The sequence below is a fragment of the Tamandua tetradactyla genome, chromosome 15, assembly GCF_023851605.1.
Source record: "Tamandua tetradactyla isolate mTamTet1 chromosome 15, mTamTet1.pri, whole genome shotgun sequence".
Taxonomy (NCBI): Eukaryota; Metazoa; Chordata; class Mammalia; order Pilosa; family Myrmecophagidae; genus Tamandua; species Tamandua tetradactyla.
Window position 1 is genome coordinate 14,694,570 of NC_135341.1, and position 18,355 is coordinate 14,712,924.

Below are 18,355 nucleotides of genomic sequence, written 5' to 3' on the forward strand. Positions count from 1 at the left end.
TACATTCCAGTGGGGAGAGGAAAACACCCAACAAACAAATGATGTAATCTCAGGGCCACACAGAAAATAAACAGAGTAGAGGATAACACAAAGGCAGGTTGATACTATTTAGGATATGGTGGTCAGGGAGGGTCATATGAGCTGAATTGGAATGATGAGCTGGAACCAGCTACATGCTCTGGGACATGCTTGGACAGTGATCCAAGCATGGGCAAGGTAAGTACAAAAGCCCTGTTTTTAGAATGAGTTTGGAGAGGTAAGGTAGGAAAAGGAGACCAACGTGGGAGGTATTGAAAATGAAGGGGAAACTGGCATGAAATGGGGCTTGAGAGCTGGTTAGGGTCCCACGAAACCGGAGTTTAAGGTGGTTATTTTTTTTTTCAATGTGAAATCAGAAGACTCTGAGGAATTTTAAGCAGAGGCAAAAAATGATCATATAAGTATGGCCACCATGTGAAGAAGAGATTGTCTCAGCGTTAAAATAAGGAAATAAGTAAGACGATTGAAGTAGTCTAAGGGAAAGATAGTAGTGGCTGGTGGCTTGGACTAGAGTGGTGGTACTGGAGATGAGGATATATTGACAGACAAGGTACTTGTGTTAGAGGCGTTGCTGCCAGTTGATGAATAGGAATTAGGATGACAAGGGACAAGGATATGTAGTTTATGACCATTAGACGATGGGACCCTTTCTTAAAAGAGCACCTGGTTTGATTGGCTAGAGTGTCTGCCTCCTTTGTTGGCTGTTAGTGCTGTCAGTTACTCTGGAGACTGAAATAGCAGTAAGTATTTGTAAATATCCTATGGCTGGAACTCTAGTGAGAAAGACCCCATCATTTCCCTTCTGTGATTCTCCAGACGTACTAATAAGTAGGTGCTGGAAATGTCGTGATCTTCCAATCACAGCCTCCTCCTAAAGCTGTTTCCAGCAGACATCAGTTCAGAGCAAGATCCCTGTGGCTCTCTGGCTTGCGTTGTTCACTGGGGGAGTGTCACCCCCATGTGTCATGCTCGCTGCAGGGGGAGTGCTCAGAGCATTTTACTTTTGCTTTGGGAGACTGTTTGGAAGCGTTCCTATTTTTGTTAATTATGGCTTGGGAATTGCTTTTTCAGAAATTCTGGAGCCCAGGAGTCTAAAAAATTACATGGTACTATTAAATATTTAAGAATTGCTTAATTTCTCCATGTAGTATGAGATTTGGGCTGAAACTGGATCTTTGGGCTGTTTAGTTCCATGTTTACCATCTTTTTTTTTCCTAGTAAAATTATTTATTTAGTGATAATATCTGTATCCAAATCACCTGAAATAAAAATTCACTTGTCCTTCAATTGAATTGTATGTCACTGTCTTTTAGAATGTCCTGTTTTCGTTGAAATAATTTCTAAACCACTCTGTGTGTTCAGACTTCTGCTTAATACTTAGATGTGGGTGTTTGGAAAAGCCACAGGTCACTATCTCCACGAAGTGACAAGCTGGTTCTTGTTTGGAAAATCCACCAGGTGTTTTTCCAGAAATATGTGTTTGGGAAATTGTAAACCATCATCATTGAAAGCTGCTTCGCTGTTAACTGGGTACTCTCGTAGTTTCCCCTCTTTTGTCCACTGGATCATCTCTTCAAAACTATTCTGAAAGGGCTGTTGATTTACTGTGGCTCACAGCTCAGCGAACTCCACATCCTAAAGTGAAGGTCATGTCTCTGTTTCAGGTGCCTCTTCATTAACTGCTTAATATTAAAACAGTATTCAGTCTCTTCCCCTTGAATATATTTTTTCTTAAAACTTGTTCTAAGATCAGTGGTCTTTTCCTCATCAGTATAATTTTCTGAAACTTCATCCAATTGAAAATTATGCCCTGGTCTGCTACTAATTCTAGCTATAGTTGATCTGACAACTTTCATATCAGATATTATGTTACCGAAACTAACTTTCCATCTTTCTCCAACTTTTTGTGCCCTCGAGTCTTCCTCAGGCTGCTGTAGCTGCCTGAGCAGCTCTGATTTGGTGCCCTGCTTGTCAAAAGACACAGAGTCTGTGACGGCAGATGTAGCCTCCACTGACTCATTTCTCTTCATTGCAGTATCATCTGTAGCTTTTTGATACCTACCGGTTATAGCCGGAAAATTTTTGTGTGGTTTTCTGTTGGATAGCTTGGTCGTTTGTACATTTAGTGTGTTTTGTTCAACTTCCATGCCTTTAATAATATTTGGCAGTCTTTTTTCATATTCTCTTTGACACTGCCTTGGCTCTTTGAAGTTTCTTTGGAAATCTTATCAGTTGGAATAGAAAGCTCATCTTTCTTACCATAGATCAGGCTGTTAGTGCCAAAATATCTTTGGATAATATTTCTTTTGTCTTTGAAGCGCAGTTAAGCAAAATGATGGTGTCCATACTTATCACTAATAGACCTGGTAGTAATGCTGTCTGGGCAGGGAGTGCAGACAAAGTGGTGGCAGCACTTTCCCTCCTCCATGCTTAGCGCATTTGCCCAAGTTTAACTTCTTGTTTAGAGTCACAGATCCAATTTTGTCTATTGAAACAAATTTTTAATTAGTTTAAAACAATATGCTGATTATGTATGTTGTTTTATTTTATTTTTTTAATTTTTTAATTAATAAATAAAAGAAAAAAAAATATGCTGGATAAGTGCATGGTGAGGCTTCCTTGTTGCTTTATAGTCATGGAGAGGGGTGAAGTTAGCAGTGGAGCAGAAGCAGCCATCTCAGCCTGTGAAAATTCTGTTTGAATCACAATGGGGAATGCTGTCTTTGAAAATCTTTTGGATTATTTTCTTTTCCATTTTAAAAATAATATAAGCTCAGGCCATGGTGGCTCAGCAGGCAGAGCTCTCACCTGCCATGCTGGAGACCTGGGTTCGATTCCCAGTGCCTGCCCATGCAAAAATAATAATAATAATAATATAAGCTTGTCCTAGAAAATGTGGAAGGTACAGATAAAAATCAGCCATAATGCCATCACAAAGAAATACATGAGATGTTGAAGTTTCTCACAAAATATTAGAGGTGGAAGGGACTTGTGCTGGTCTGAATCTGTGGTGGACCCCAGAAAATCCATGCCCTTTGATCCTCATTCAGTATTGCTGGGTGGGAGCATTTTGATTGTTTCCATGAAGATGTGACCCACCCAATTGTGGGTGGTAACTTTTGATTAGATGATTTCCATGGAGGTATGTCTCCACCCACTGAAGGTGGAGTTGCTTGCTAGAATCCTTTAAAAGAGGAGACAGATTTTGGTACCGGAGAGTGCGGTGCTGCTGCAGTTTGCAAGTACCAAACATGTTGGAACAACTTTTTAAATGGATATGGGGAAGAATCTGGAAAAGTTGTGAGGAGCTTGATAGAGAAGGCCTAGAATGTTTTGAAGAGGATCCTGGTAGAAATGTGGACTCTAAAGATACCTCTGACCAGGCTCTAGACAGAAATGAGACGTGTGTCATTACTGACTGGAAGGCAGATGAGCCTTGTTTTAAAATGGCAGATAATCTGGCAAAATTGACTGGTGGCTTTGGCTGGAAGGCAGATTTTAAAAGCCATGAACTTGGGTATTTAGCAGAAGAGATCTCCAAATTAAATGTCAAAAATGCAGCCTGGTTTCTCCTTACAGCTTATAGTGAAATGCGACAGGAAAGAGATAAGCTGAAGATTGAACTCTTGGGTACAAAGAAACCAGAAATTGAGGTCCTGGAAAATTCTGGGCCTCCAGAAAGGGAGACCCCAGAGAATAGCACCCTGTGTGAGGATTTAACCAAATGTGGAACCAGTCAGCCATTTCAGAGAAAGCCAGGCTTGAACACGGAGTTATCCAGGAAGGATTTGTGGAAACTCCTTATGTCTGATGGGCATGATTCAAAGCTACTGCATAGAAAGCCAACGAGCGTGTTGTGGGACCTGTATAAACAGAGCCGCTGCCAGTCTGGACTGGGGGGTTCAGAGAAGGGACATATTGGAGGAAAAGTAACTTCAGAGGCAAAACCATGGAGACTGAGGTCTGAAGTCAAGAAGACTTCCAGGAGAGCGGACCCACCCAAGCCAGAGGAGAGGGTGAGTTTGCCCCAAAGGCAGAGGATGGGCCTTCCACCTCGTTGCAGTGGAAGAGTCATGTCGCCTCAGGCCTTGGAGAGGATGAAGTGCAACCCTTGGGGTTTGGGGAGAGCCTGGCTGCCACCACACGGAGGGGCTGAGCGTGTGCCCCGGAGATGGCAGAGAGCCCGGGTGCAGCCCCAATGCTTGGAGAGGATGGAGCCAAGAAAATGTCCCCCAAGGTTGAATTTGGAGAGAGGCAGGTCTCCGTGTAGGCCCTTGGAAAGGGCGGGACTGCCGCTTTCTAAAGCCCTGAAGATGAATGGCTCGCCAACTTTGAAGTCTAATGGACTTTGCCCTGCAGGTTTTCGAAACTGTATTGGTCCGGTGACCCCTGTGTTCCTTCCTCCCTATGGAAATGCGTATATGTATCCTATGAATGGTCCTCCTTTGTATATTGGCAGCAAATAACTTATGAGTTTTCAAAGGTCCAGAGCAAATGGAGAGAATTTTGCCTTAGGACAGACCATGCCTGTAACTGACGATGAGATTTTATACTGTCTCTAATTTTGTACTTCATTCGTATTTCATTTGTAAACCTTTCAGTAGAAAGATTTAAGGTTTTCTGATACTGTTATGGAATGAATGTATTTTGCATTTGGAATGAGCATGTCTTTTTGGAGTCCAAAGGACTCACACAGTGCCAGTCTGAATCAGTGGTGAGCCCCAGAAAAGCCATGCCCTTTGATCCCCATTTAATACTGCTGGGTGGGAGCATTTTGATTGTTTCCATGAAGATGTGACCCACCCAATTGTGGGTAGTAACTTTTGATTAGATGATTTCCATGGAGGTGTATCTCCACTCACTGAAGGTGGAGTTGCTTGCTGGAATCCTTTAAAAGAGGAAACATAGGATAGGTCAAGTCTACTTAAAATTTAGGCCTAAGAGTCACCCCCAAGAGAGCCTCTTTTGTTGCTCAGATGTGGCCTCTCTCTCCAGCCAACATGATGCGCAGTCTCACCACCATCCCCCTCTCTGCGTGGGACATGACTCCCAGGGGTGTGGACCTTCCTGGCAACGTGGGACAGAGATCCTGGAATGAGCTGAGACTCAGCATCAAGGGACTGAGAAAAACCCTAGAATGAGCTGAGAATTAACATCAAGGGATTGAGAGAACCTTCTTGACCAAAGGGGGAAGAGTGAAATGAGACTAAGTGCCAATGGCTGAGAGATTCCAAACAGAGTCGAGAGGTTATCCTGGAGGTTATTCTTATGCATTAAGTAGATATCACCTTGTTGTTCAAGATGTAGTGGAGAGGCTGGAGGGAACTGCCTGAAAATGTAGAGCTGTGTTCCAGTAGCCATGTTTCTTGATGATGATTGAACAATGATATAGTTTTAAAATGAGACTCTGTGAATGTGAAAACCTTGTGTCCAGTGCTCCTTTTAGCTACTATATCAACAGAAGAGTAGAACATATGGAATAAAAATAAATAATAGGGGGAACAAATGTTAAAATAAATTCAGTTTGAAATGCTAGTGGTATATGAAAGCAAGGGGTAAGGGGTATGGTATGTATAATCTTTTATTTCTCTATTATCATTTATTTCTTTTTCTGTTGTCTTTTTATTTCTTTTTCTAAATCGATGCAAATGTACTAAGAAATGATGAATATGCAACTATGTGATGATATTAAGGATTACTGATTGTATATGTAGAATGGAATGATATCTTGTAAACTAGCAACTTATTAAATTCCCCTTATTAAAAGCCATTCCGTTTCTGGTATGTTGCATTCTGGCAGCTAGCAAACGAGAACAGGACCTTTTCAATGATCTGGCCAAACTTCTCACCTCACGTACAAAGGAATTGAGGCCCAGGGCTGCATGGAGTGCAGAACCAGTTTTGAATGGTTTCCCTTGTTTATGTGGCTTCAAAAGCACTTCACACTCACGGGCCCTGAGTGGGGGCAGGTGGAACAGCTACACTCTCTTCTGGAGCGAGATGTGAGGGGCCAGGTTCAGCCCCTGGGTGTTTGGGGGGCTGCATGCTGTTAAAATAGGGATGGCACAAGATTACCGTGACCTAGGTGAGACTTACCCAAAGGACGGGTTTTGAACCCCCCACATCAGAATCATGTCTGGCACTGTTCAGAATGAAGACCCTGAGACCCCAACCCTGGTGGAAATGACCTCTAAGGTCAGGGTATGAGATCCTGCCTCCTTAACAAACTCAGATGCCGGGAAATGTTAGCGTTTGGTGAATAAAACCTCCTATATAACTCAAATGCTCCTAGCAAAGATGATTAGATAGATAAGTAGATAAATAAATGTAAATAGATGCTTGGCGACATTGAGTTTCTGACTCTCTGCAAAGAAACTGTTAAACTATGATTGTCTCTAAACCACACAGAAACCTGGACAGGAAAACATAGATGCTTTCAGCATTCCTTTTGTAAGTATCCCTGCAGTTACACAGTTCATTTGAGTGACTAGGGACCTCTATATAATAGATTCGCTAGTTGTGTGTGTGGCTGGTGGGAGAAAAGGAATAGCCCTCTCCTGACACCAAAGGAGGAACCGGGGGCATCAGGGAGTTCTGAATTAGTTCATTCATTCATTCACCCACTTTATTTATTCAACAAGTAGTCCTTGAACACCTGCTGTGTGCCAGGGATTGTTCCACAAAGTTGGGGATAGAGGACAGGCCACCACGGTACGGTGCCTGATCATGTGGAGTTTACGTTCTCGGGTGGGAAACACCAATAAAGAGTCATACAAGATTGTTTAAAGTAGGACTAAGTGCTGTGAAGGAAATAAAGCAGCTTTGTGTTTATGAATGGTTGGAGGGATGTCCTCTGATGGACAGAGTCTCTGGGGGTGACTTTTGAACTGAGGCCCATAGGACATGTAAAAAGAAACCAGCACACATGAATATCTGGGGAAGAGTGTTCCAGGAAAAGGAAGCTGCAAGGGCAAGGGTCCCCAGCAGGAATTACCTTGGTAGATTCGGGTGCATAAAGAAAACCAGTGTGGCTAAAGCTTATGACTAGGAATAAAGGCTAAAGGCCTTGAGGAGAACAGGGCCTTGGCACATATTGTAATCATGCTAGAGTAAGGCATTAGGATTTTATTCCAAGTGTAAAAGGAAGCCCTTCAGAGAGCTGCATTGTGGGTAGGATGAGCTGATATTTGGATTTTCAAAAGAAATTACCCCTGCACTCAATACCATGTAGAAATTTAGAATAAGTCTTAAAAAGATGTGTAAGTACTTCACAGAGAAAAGTACAAAAAGTTATTGAAAATTGTAAAAGAACTGAAGAAATAGCAAGTTACGCCATATACATGGAAAGGAAGGTCAGTATTAAAAATGTAGTTTTTCAAAAGTATTTATAATTTCAATTCAGTTCTAAACATTCTAATATTAGAATGTAAATGTAAACATTCAAAAATATAATAAGGGGATTCTGCAAAAGGAGAAAAAAGAATATGAACTTCCCTGAAAATTTATTCTAAAGTCACATTAATTAAGATATATTATTAGGCAAGGAGTATAGAAAAATGGGGCAGAATAGTATGTCCAGGATAGGCCTTAATATTTTTGGACCTGTTTAGATCATAAAGCGACTTTACAAATTAGAAGTGAAAAACATGGAGTATCAGGAGTAAATGATGTTGAAACAACTGGTTTTCCACGGGAAAAAAAAATCAGATTCCTAATCACACATTGTATGAGATAGATTGAAAAACCTAAATGCAAAATATAAAAATTTAGAACCTGTAGCGGGGGGGAAGGAGGCTATCTTTATGATCTTATCCTAGAGGAGATTTTATAAGCCACAGACACAAAAATCACATTCAATTCTGACAAGGTTGAACGGTTTCACTCTATCAAAATATATAACTTCTGCATAAAATAGCACCATAAAATTAAAATGCAAGCAGCAGACTGATAAAAGTAATTTGCAACCCCAAATAACTGACAGAAGCTAATTTTCCAGAATCTCTTACTCCAACATATCAATAAGGAAAAGGCAAACTATTCAGTAGAAAAGTGGGCAGCTTATTATCAGGTGCTTGCTTCTCCAAGGGGAAGGCACAAATAGGCAACAAAAATATGAAAAGATATTCCACTTTGAGAGCAATAATCATAGAAATACAAGGTTAAAGTCACAGTGAGACAGCATTTTACCACCATCAGAGTAGCAGAAACGAAAGTCTGACAGTGAGACGTAAGGAATTGAGGCAAACAGGCATTTTCATCTGCATCAGGTGGTACTTTCGAGAGCAAGTTGCATTCTCTAGTGAAAGTCAACAGTGCACATATTCTGCAATACAGAGATTCCACTTCGAGACAGAAATCGGCAGTGTTTCTCTAAGAAGGGGCTCTTGGTATTTTGTGGGGGTCAAGTCTTGGTTATATAGGACTGTCTCACACACTGTAGGAAATCTAGCATCCCTGTCCCAGCCCACCTCCAACCCCCAGAAAATGCCCCTAAATTTCTAGATACTCCTTAGGAGAGCTGAACTTCTCCCAGATGAAATCCCCCAGGAGAAATCGTTGCGCGTGCGCGTAGAATCCTGCCAAATACTGGCCTGCAGGTTTTGCCCTGACGACCTCTGCAGCTGAACTGGAAGCCTTGTGCACAGAAGGAAAACCTGGAGGCCATGCACTGCAGCATCTTGCTCAGGAACCAAAACTGGATATTATCCCAATGCCCATCAACCCAGAAATGGAAAGTGAAACTATGCTATAGTCATATGATAAGAGTTCTACAGATAGCAGTTAATAATCTACATCTGTGTGTACCAGAGTGAAAATGCCCCCAAAACAATGTGGAGTATAGAGTGTAATATAAGTATGATTCGTATTACATAAAGTTTTAAAGCTACAGAACTACAGGATATGTCGTGTGGGGTGTGTGTGTGGTGTGTGTGAACTGGATTTCCACCAAATTCATAATGGTGCTTGCCTCTGAAGAGGGAAGGAGAGCTGGACAGCAGAGACTAATGGGATTTTAGCTCTGTATGGCTCCATCTTTTAAAAGAGTAAAGGCAAGATGTGAAATAAGTAGGAAAAGTAACATTTGTTCGTTTTGAGTGATGGGCGCATTAATGGGAGTTTGCCACTTAATCCTTCATATTTTTACCCCCACTTTGGCTGCGTGGTGGAGAGTGGATGCAGGGAAGGGTGAGGATGGGGGGAGGGCGCCAGGCGGTGCCTGAAGCAGAGAGCATTGGCCGTCGGAGGAGCCGAGTGAGCATCCCAGCATCTCTACTGCCACCTCAGCAAGCCAAGAATGTGTCACTGCTCAGCTGTTTTAGCACCATGAAGCATTCGGCTGATGGCTAAATAACTAAAGGTCCCCCCATCTCCATCGCTGCAAGTATGCAGCCTATCCTCCTTTTATAAGCCGTGTAAGAAAGCACTGCACCTGCGCTCTGTCCATTCACTTGACCTGTAAGACCGTGTTTTTGAGCAGTTCACCATTTCTCAAAATGTGTTCCATGGGGCGGGCCACGGTGGCTCAGCAGGCAGGAATGCTTGCCTGTGATGCCAGAGGACCAGGGTTCGATTCCCAGTGCCTGCCCATGTAAAAAAAATGTGTTCCATGAAACACAGGTTCACTAGAGGCTTTTCTGGGGTGGGTGTGGGGGAGTAGGGGGAAGGGGATTCTGTGGTTAAATAAGTTGAGGAACAATTCAAACCCCAGTAGAGCCACATCAACTGCATGTCTAACTTATGCAAATTCAGGAAGTGAGTTTGAGACAGCAACCTGAACCTTATGTTTCCTAGTTGGTCTCAGTTACTTCAAGTAACTGGCCAGGGTGAGAGTGAGTTTGTTATTTAAAGATGTACATCTTCTTATACAAATGGCCCACAAAACCTCTCGCATATGGCACTAAAAGAATAATTTTCTCTTGTACAACTTTGGAGGAAAACCTGGCTGTATTGATAATGATATTGGCTGGTAGGCTCTAACATGACAATTTCCATAAGGGATTTTCAGTATTAATTTTGACTATGTGCAGTTTTCATTTTGAACTGATGGTAGAGATTTAATCTCACTTCTGCTATATATCCTGACCTTAAAGATTAGAAATATAAAATAATGTGTTCAAAACCCTGAGAAGCCCTGCAGTGAACAAACCTACTTAATATGGTTTAAACTAGCAAATTCCAAACTTTCAACATAGACCAGATTGTAAATACTTTTGACCTTACAGGCCAGGTGGTCGCTGTCGCAGCTATTCAACTCTGCAGGTGTAGCTTGAATGCAGCCATGGATGATATGTGAATGAATGGGCAAGGCTGTGTGCTGATAAAACTTTATTTACAAAAACAGGCAGCACCCCAGATTTGACCTGCAGACTGTAGTTTTCTGATCACTGGTTTAAACCATCATGACCCAAGTTTATGTCAACATGTTCCCCACCCCCCCCACCCCCCGTTTGTAAACCTGAAACATGGAATAGACCCTTTGCTTCCTGAATTCAAATAATAGAGTGCTTCACCTCTTCATGTGTGCCAGTGAAACTTTTTAGCCTGATTACTATTGATTGCTGCGGTGCCAGACTAGTTACTTACTTAGTTACTTATAACTCATCCACCCTAACTCATTGAGAACTTGAACTTCTTTGCTCATCCTTGGGTGCCTAATTAATATCACAGTTATCTGTTGCTGAATTTTATGGGTGAAATTATATGTTCCAATCTCATTTGCATAGTTGGTATGTGTAGTGGTAGCTAGGTTCAGGTGTCAGCTTGGCCAGGTGATGGTGCCCAGTTGTTCCTTTGCTGTGGACTTAAATCACCAGCATGTGAAATTCATCTATGGCTGATTACATCTGTGGTCAGCTAAGGGGAGTGCCTTCTACAATGAGTGATGTTTCAATTTGATTAGCTGTAGGCTTAAAAGGAGAGTAAGGAGAGAGAGGCAGCTCAGCACAGCTCAGCTCAGCTCAGCTCAGCATAGCATTCAAATCCAGACATATGGAGATGCAGAGAATAAATGCTCCAGAGAAACCTGTTTGAACCCAGAAGCCAGGAGAGAGGGCCAGCAGACTTTGCTGTGTGCCTTCCCATGTGACAGAGAAACTCAGATAAAAGCTAGCTGCCTTTCCTCCAAAGAACTGTAAATTTGTAACTAAATAAATCCCCCCTTATAAAAGCCAGTCCATTTCTGGTGTTTTGCATTCTGGTAGTTTTAGCAAACTAAAATAGAATGTTCAAAGGTCTTGGGACATATCCCTCAGGCATGTTAAGAATGGCTGTAGAAAAATATATTCCTATAATGTTCTTACCTCATTTCTCCCCCTACATACTGTCCACTCACTTTCTATTCCCGGGCTCTAGGGATTTCAAATAGCTGCATGTCTCATTGGTTTATAGTGCTCATCATAGTCAGAAGTCAGACAACTTGGGGCAAAGAATCAGAAAACTTAAACAAGGTATCTAATTTCCCTGACTCTGTTTCCTCATCCTAATGGTGCAATAACATCATTTCAGAGTACAAGAGGCATTCGTGGCAATGTAATTCAGGTGTCTGGCACAACACGTGGCCCCTCTTGGGCAATCGGTAACTGGTAGCCGTTGTAGACACCGGAGAGGATGCCTGCATCATTCAAGCTGACATCAGCTGTGTAGTCCTTATTGCCACTGGCTAAAGGAGTAGGGATTTAACCAGCTCCTTACACATGGTGCTAGATGCTACCTGTCTATCATTTTATTTAGGCTTAATTCTTCAAGGAGTCTTTGTCACATGGTGAACACATAAAGGGTGTAGAGAGATGAAGCAGCAGAGCAGATAATGTACTGAGCTAGTTCTGTGCAACCTTTTGCAAGCCAATCTCTCTCTTTGAGCCTCCTTCATTTTATCTGTAAAATGGGGATTTCAACTATAGTGTACCTCTGGTATATTCTTTCTGGTCCAGTGTTTAACCCAAAAGTCATGGGGACTGAGAGGTTGACTGGCCAGGAGAGCTCTTCAGTCTGAGTTTAATGCTACCCAAAATATTACCCCCACCCCCATATCTATGCTCGGTGAGCATTTGATTTCACTATCTAAATTTAATTTGGTTAACATTTTAATGTTTCATTTAGAAAAACCTATCACAAATTTGCCTTTTATTGACTTTGAGAGTTTAAAGTTCAGTGATTTTTTTGTTTCCTCTATTTTCCCCCTAAAATACTTATACTGAACAATATTGCCTATAAGGAATTCCAAGCCTACATTATGTTGGTCCAGCTCCTTGAATATCTATTTTCTGCTAGAAAAGATGGATCTGTCATATGACATCAGTAAGGCGAGAAGAGGCAAAGGTGCTTGGGAACGAATCCTCTTGGGTTCCTTTTGTTTCCATGCCGCCAGCGTACACCCCATCCCTGCCTCCAGATCCGAGAAGAGTTGAGGGTCCTGTGGGGTGGGGAGGTGCAGTGGGCATGGCTTGAGGGTAGAGTTTCATTTTACCACATGGCAGAACAATGGAATACTCGATCTATGGTTTCCGCCTTCCTCTTGTCCTGTTTGGCACACTAGTGCTGTGTGTGGGACCTTTTGGGCTCCCGGTAAACAAAGGAGAACTGTGCTTACTGACTTAAGGAATGCTTCTGAGGAAAAGCTGTTTTCTTTTCTTCTATAGGGAGAATGACAAATACATATAAATGAGTGTATCTTATGAAGCGATACACACAGTAAATGTCATCAGTATTCACAGCACATGTTTTGCTCTATCCACAACTGACATCTGTTAAAAACAAGATTCGGAAATGTCCTCCTGGTTTCAGTAATTCTGAAACACAAATTCCGAGGTGATGTTTTCTTGAGTTCTCCCACTTTGATAACCCTGATTTTACAACTGACTGTAGATAGCTCTTAGCATTCCAGAATCTTCTACAGAGACAGTAGAGTCCAAAACCAGCACTATTCAATGAAATACAGAATATAAGTCAAACCAGCATTAACTCCTCTGTTGTTAAAGAGAACAGTCTCAATTTCATCTGTATTTTGAGATAGCTCTATTCTAAATCTCATCCAATTAGGCAAATTCTAAAACTGTGATTAAATTATGGCCAGCCAGAGGGAAGTTAGAAATAAATGAGAAGTGTCACTGACTTGAGATTCATACTTCCTTCCCGTGTGCCTGCAGAAATTAAGGAGTTTCTTTTCTTTCTTCTGTGTTACAGGCTTTGATGAGAAATCCAGAAGAAAGAATGTATGAAAGAAAAAGATGACATCTGTGCATATCAAACAAAATCTGAAGATTATTTCAGTGAAAACAAAAGGAAGGCAAGAGAAAGGCAATATTCACTAGTTAAAGGTAAGGGGGACAGCTTTGTAAAAGCTGAACTCTTTGATATATTGAAGCAGGAAAGTGGGTTTATACATGTTTGTGTGTGAGTATATATTTATTTGTCAGTTGGGGATATATGATGTGATCGACGATATAGCATCAAAACATTTGTGTCAGTAAGAACGAGGAAGAAAATTAGTAAAAACAGTCCCCTACTTTCATAAAAGAGCTAAATGTCTAAAAGTTGAATAAGAGACACATTTTATAAAGAAGTTCTATTCTGAGCAAGCTTAAAAAAATACTAGCTATATTTTGCTTTGGACACATTTTCTATAATATAGTTCCAGTATCTTATACACATTTATAAAATTGTTTTCTTTTTATCCACAGTTGAGTGCTTGGTCAGGTTAAGTTGAATGGACAATTGAGGAGAGCTAATGGTTAATTATTTTTACACATGCACTGATTTCCATCCTTAGCATAGATGTAGTAAAGGTATGACTTGTATCCTTAGTATCAATATTCTCCACTAATTTTTGAAAAAAAATAATAAGGGCAAAATGAAATATTGGATGACTCCACAAACCATTGCTACAAAAATGGCTATACTTTATAGAAACCACACTGCCGAGCCTGTAGTCAGCACTCCTATGATATCAGAAAATATTCCTGCATTAGCTGATTTCAGAAGTTCATATTTGACAGGTAGTTTGAAGGATATCAATGCATGAGGTGAAACAGTATGAATTGTCCACAAATGGCTTATACAGCTGTTGATGAAAGCATTTAAACAGTTTCCTCAAAACGCTTCCTTGAGTGAAATGAGCAGTAGGATGGCAGTTTCCCCCTGCCAGCCCCTCCTGGAGAGGACTGTTGCATTAAGGACATGGATTTTGGAAGTTCTTGCTTTACCACTTACCTCCTGTGTGACTGTGATGAAAACTATCGATCTCTCTTTGCCTCAGTTTCCTCATCTGCAAAAGGTTAGCAATACTAACACCTACTTCCTAAGGTGCTGAGGAGATGAAATGAGGTAGTATTTTTAAAGCATGTGGAAGACTGCTGAGAATTGAAAAAGCACTCAGTAAATCTTAGCTGCTTGTATCATTCAGTAAAATATACTTCAGAGATGATCAGTTGTTTGTCTTGGATGAGGATGTGGAAGAACCAACAAGACACTGGAGAAGCAGAGAGTAATATTTCCTTAACTCTGGGCATAATTGCACTGTTTGAGTGGCTGTCACAGGAACTGATGGCACCAGGTGGAGACCAAAAAAAGCTATAGGTGGCTTAGAGCATTTCTCAGACTTGTACTGATTATCCTTCCTGGTCCAGGTGCTTTGAGAAGTATTGGGAAATACAGACTTGAATGATGCAGAATGTTCTTAAATTCCAAATTAGATCATCCTGGACACTTGGTTTAGTGTGACCTGACCCCAGCCGTTTACTGCAACTTCATCCCTTAGCCTCCCTACTGTCCTTCTAAAACCAGCTGTTTCCCATTTGGAGTCTTTGCACACACTGCACAAGGCAGCCTGAAATCTCTGGCTCCCTTGCCCCTGACTCCTTTGCCATTTCTTAAAAGTCTCAGATGCGAGTCTTCCAGGTTGCTCTCCTAAAAAGGAACCCTCTGTGAAGTTAGCTTTGAAAGTGTTACCCCCGCTGACACTCTCGTCAGTGGTGAGCATGCGAACCTCTTTGTCCAGCTCTCCCAACAAGTGGTTAGCAAACATTTTTTTCGACCTTGCCCGTCTAACAGGTGATGAACTTAGTTATTTAAAGTTAAGTATAAGGAGAGGACACACAGTTATGCAAGGAAGATGGAAGTTCGTCGTCCGTGCACTCATTTCCGGATGAGTTTCCGCTTTCTTTTCCTGTTTCCTTCATAGCGCTCATTACTACTGGGGATTTATCTGTCTCCTCACTTTTCACCCGCCTTTCCTATTGGTATGTAAGTTCCATGAGGGCCAGGATAGTGCTTACCCCTTTCACAGTTCTTTTGTGGGATCTTAGTCCAACTACTGCCCCACATGAGGTGCTCAGTAAACATTTGGGGAGTGAAAGAATGAATGAGAAAGACAGGGTGCTCCCCCAGTGTCCCTGGGGGGCAAAAATATGGCAACAGGCTATGTCTATTAATGGGAGACTAATAAATAAATGATGGTAGCTCCATCTGATAGAATACCATGTTGCCTTTAAAAAGTGTCAGGACATTTAACTAAAATGTATTAAGTGGAAGAAAGAAAACCTTGCCTCCCCCCAGGCGATCGTTTTTCCAGCCGGGAGATTAAGAAATAAAGAAGGAGGAGGGAATCAGGCGAGGGTCACAAAAATGTGACTCAGAGGAGGCAGGAGTGATATTCAAAATACTAACAACCAGTCAGACGATTAAGGAGCGAACTGAACGGGCAGTGGCCGGGGTGCTGAGAGGATCTTAAAGGGTTGGATTGTGGGGAGGTGGGGTGCTTTCGAGGGTGGAATTGTGGGGTAGGGGCGATAGGTGGGCTCAGGGCAGGTGCCAATTTCTAAGCACTATGGAAAAATTTCACTATTTTAACAGGAAACAAAGCTACATATTCCTGCTAGATATCAGCCCTGACTATCGTACCAAACATGACACCCTCTGGTCTGGTTTGTGCTAGAATTTCGTTCTCTGCCGTGGATGTGTAGGAAGGATTATCTAGATGGAGTAAGACTCTGACACGCTCACATTTTACTCCTGAGTCCCTTTCTGTCTTCCTGGCATACTTGTGTATCCTCCCTTATACCTGCTTTAAGTAACCAAGCTGGTCATCTATCAGACCCAGGATGAAAATATTTGACTATCCCTTATTGAAAGGATATGGACCAAAAGGCCCCCTGTTGATAAGGATGTCAACAGGGGCAATATTTTGGGAAGCTAACTTGGCAGTTTTAAACAAAATTTTAAGTGCACATTCCTGTTGACCACATGATAGAACTTTTAGGAATTTATCTTCCAAATAAACTAGTACAAATACAAAACTACATATGCACAAGTTATGTTCATTCTAGCACTGTTTTAATAGCAAAAACATGGCAACAGCTTATGTCTATTAATGGGAGACTAATAAATAAATGATGGTAGCTCCATCTGATAGAATACCATGTTGCCTTTAAAAAATGTCAGGACATTTAACTAAAATGTATTAAGTGGAAGAAAGAAAACCTTGCCAAAATTGCATATGACAACTTTTTTGCTAAAAGCCAAGTAATAGGCAAAAAATAAGAGGGAACACACACACACACACACACACACACACACACACCATGTAGTCTAGAAAGATATCCCTTAATCGTTAGGGGTGGTTTTGTCTGGCAGATGCACTTAGGGAAAGAGCAGGAGAAAGGAATATTTTATCACAGGTACTTGTGTATTATTTGCATTTCTGCAGTAAGCGTATATTACTTTTGTACTTTTTAAAATTGATGTTGTTATGTTTCACACCAATGGAAAGTGTTTGTTGTGGGGTGGTGTATGCACATCTTGAGGTTTATTCCTGATTGTAATAAGCTGTAAATCTGCAGCTTCTCTTGAAAATAAAGCAAAAGAGCATATTAAAAAGCCAAGTCTGCTTCCCAGATTGCATAGTCCAGTTTTCACACAGCTGACTTAATAAATTAACACCTCTATTTATTAAATTATCGACTTTAGGCAATAGTTTTTATCAGTTCCCTTCTGAGAAAGATAACAAATTTAGCTTAAGTATAATTTCTCAGAATTGAACACAGTAAGTAGCGTTTATAATGTTATGATTTTTTATTTTTCAAGGCATGATCAAGTAGTGTGATTTGAACTGTACAGAATCTATGCTTTTTGTTAATTGTGTTAAAATTGCATCACTTGAGGGAAAATATCAGTAACAAAAATGGAGAATCAGTGGGGGATAGAGATAAAGGATATTGCAACTAGAGAGAAAAAAGGAGGCATTACACATAGTTCAAAAATATAACTTTCATTTTAGTTGTAGGTTATTTGTAGGTGCCTTTTCTCCCATTAAGACAATTCCTTTCTAATCCTACCTACTTTGTCATTATCTTTACAATGAATATATATTTTTTCTATTGATCTTTTGTATCTATATTTTGAGAATCGTATGGTTTTCATTTTCAGTTAGTCAAAATGTGAATTACATTATTTGATTTTTAAAAAATTGTGTACCAACATTGCATGCCTGGGAATAAACCAACTTGGTCAAGGAAAAAAAAAATGAGGTTGTTGTGGTTTTTTTTTTAAAGTCATTCTGACCTGTGCTAAAACTTTGGAGTTCGTACAGTTTTCTAATTCTGTTTTCAACTGTACTTGCTTGTGTCTGACATCCCATGCAGTATTTAACCAGAAGTGAGAATTTAATTATTCTTTAAGACACAAAATAGGTTTCCTTTTCTGGATTACATTGCATCTTGGGAAAAAACAGGCTCTCAATATAGTAAGAACTTGCTCTTCTCTCTCCCTCAATGAAGATTGACTCTTCTGTTTAGTAATTTGCTGCAAAAGTAAGATGCTTCTGTTTGCGGTTTATATCCTCTTCCTTTGTAAAATATTTAAGGCACGTTGGTTATAACAAGTGAGTCTCAAGATTAGAACACTGAAGCATTTGATGTGTAATAAGAGATTTTTGAAAGCCCTAATAAAGTTGCCAAAACTCCCATTTTAAGAGGCCACCCATTTTTTTTAAGTCTAATGTGAGCACCAGTTTGTGTAATTAGAGAGGAAGTGTGGAAGGACGCACAGACACAGGCTGTTCATGTCGTAACCTCTGGGAGATGATGGATGGAACTGGGTGAGATGAGATTATTTACTTTATATACCTGTGAGTTGTTTGAATTGTTGATATGTTATAGTTAGGGACTTTTATTAGCAGCTTTATTGAAGTATAATTGACCTACCATCAAGTGCACTGATTTAATGAGTTTTGACATATGTATACACCTATGAAATCATCACCATAATCAAGATCATGAACATATCCGTCATTCTCAAAACTTTCCTTGTGCCCCTTTGTAAT

General features: G+C 40.8%; 1 protein-coding gene and 1 pseudogene across 2 annotated transcripts in view; one reads left to right on the plus strand and one right to left on the minus strand.

The window, feature by feature from the left end:
- The window catches only part of FRMD4B (FERM domain containing 4B), a 362,040-nt gene that overhangs the window by 99,009 nt on the left and 244,676 nt on the right, over nucleotides 1-18,355 (plus strand). For both annotated transcript variants that reach the window (XM_077128740.1, XM_077128741.1), the window contains exon 2: nucleotides 13,222-13,355. The gene's annotated coding sequence lies outside the window, so the exon portion shown is untranslated. The remainder of the gene's footprint in view (nucleotides 1-13,221; nucleotides 13,356-18,355) is intronic.
- Nucleotides 1,323-18,355, minus strand: part of LOC143657816 (small ribosomal subunit protein mS31 pseudogene) — a 62,218-nt pseudogene continuing 45,185 nt past the window's right edge.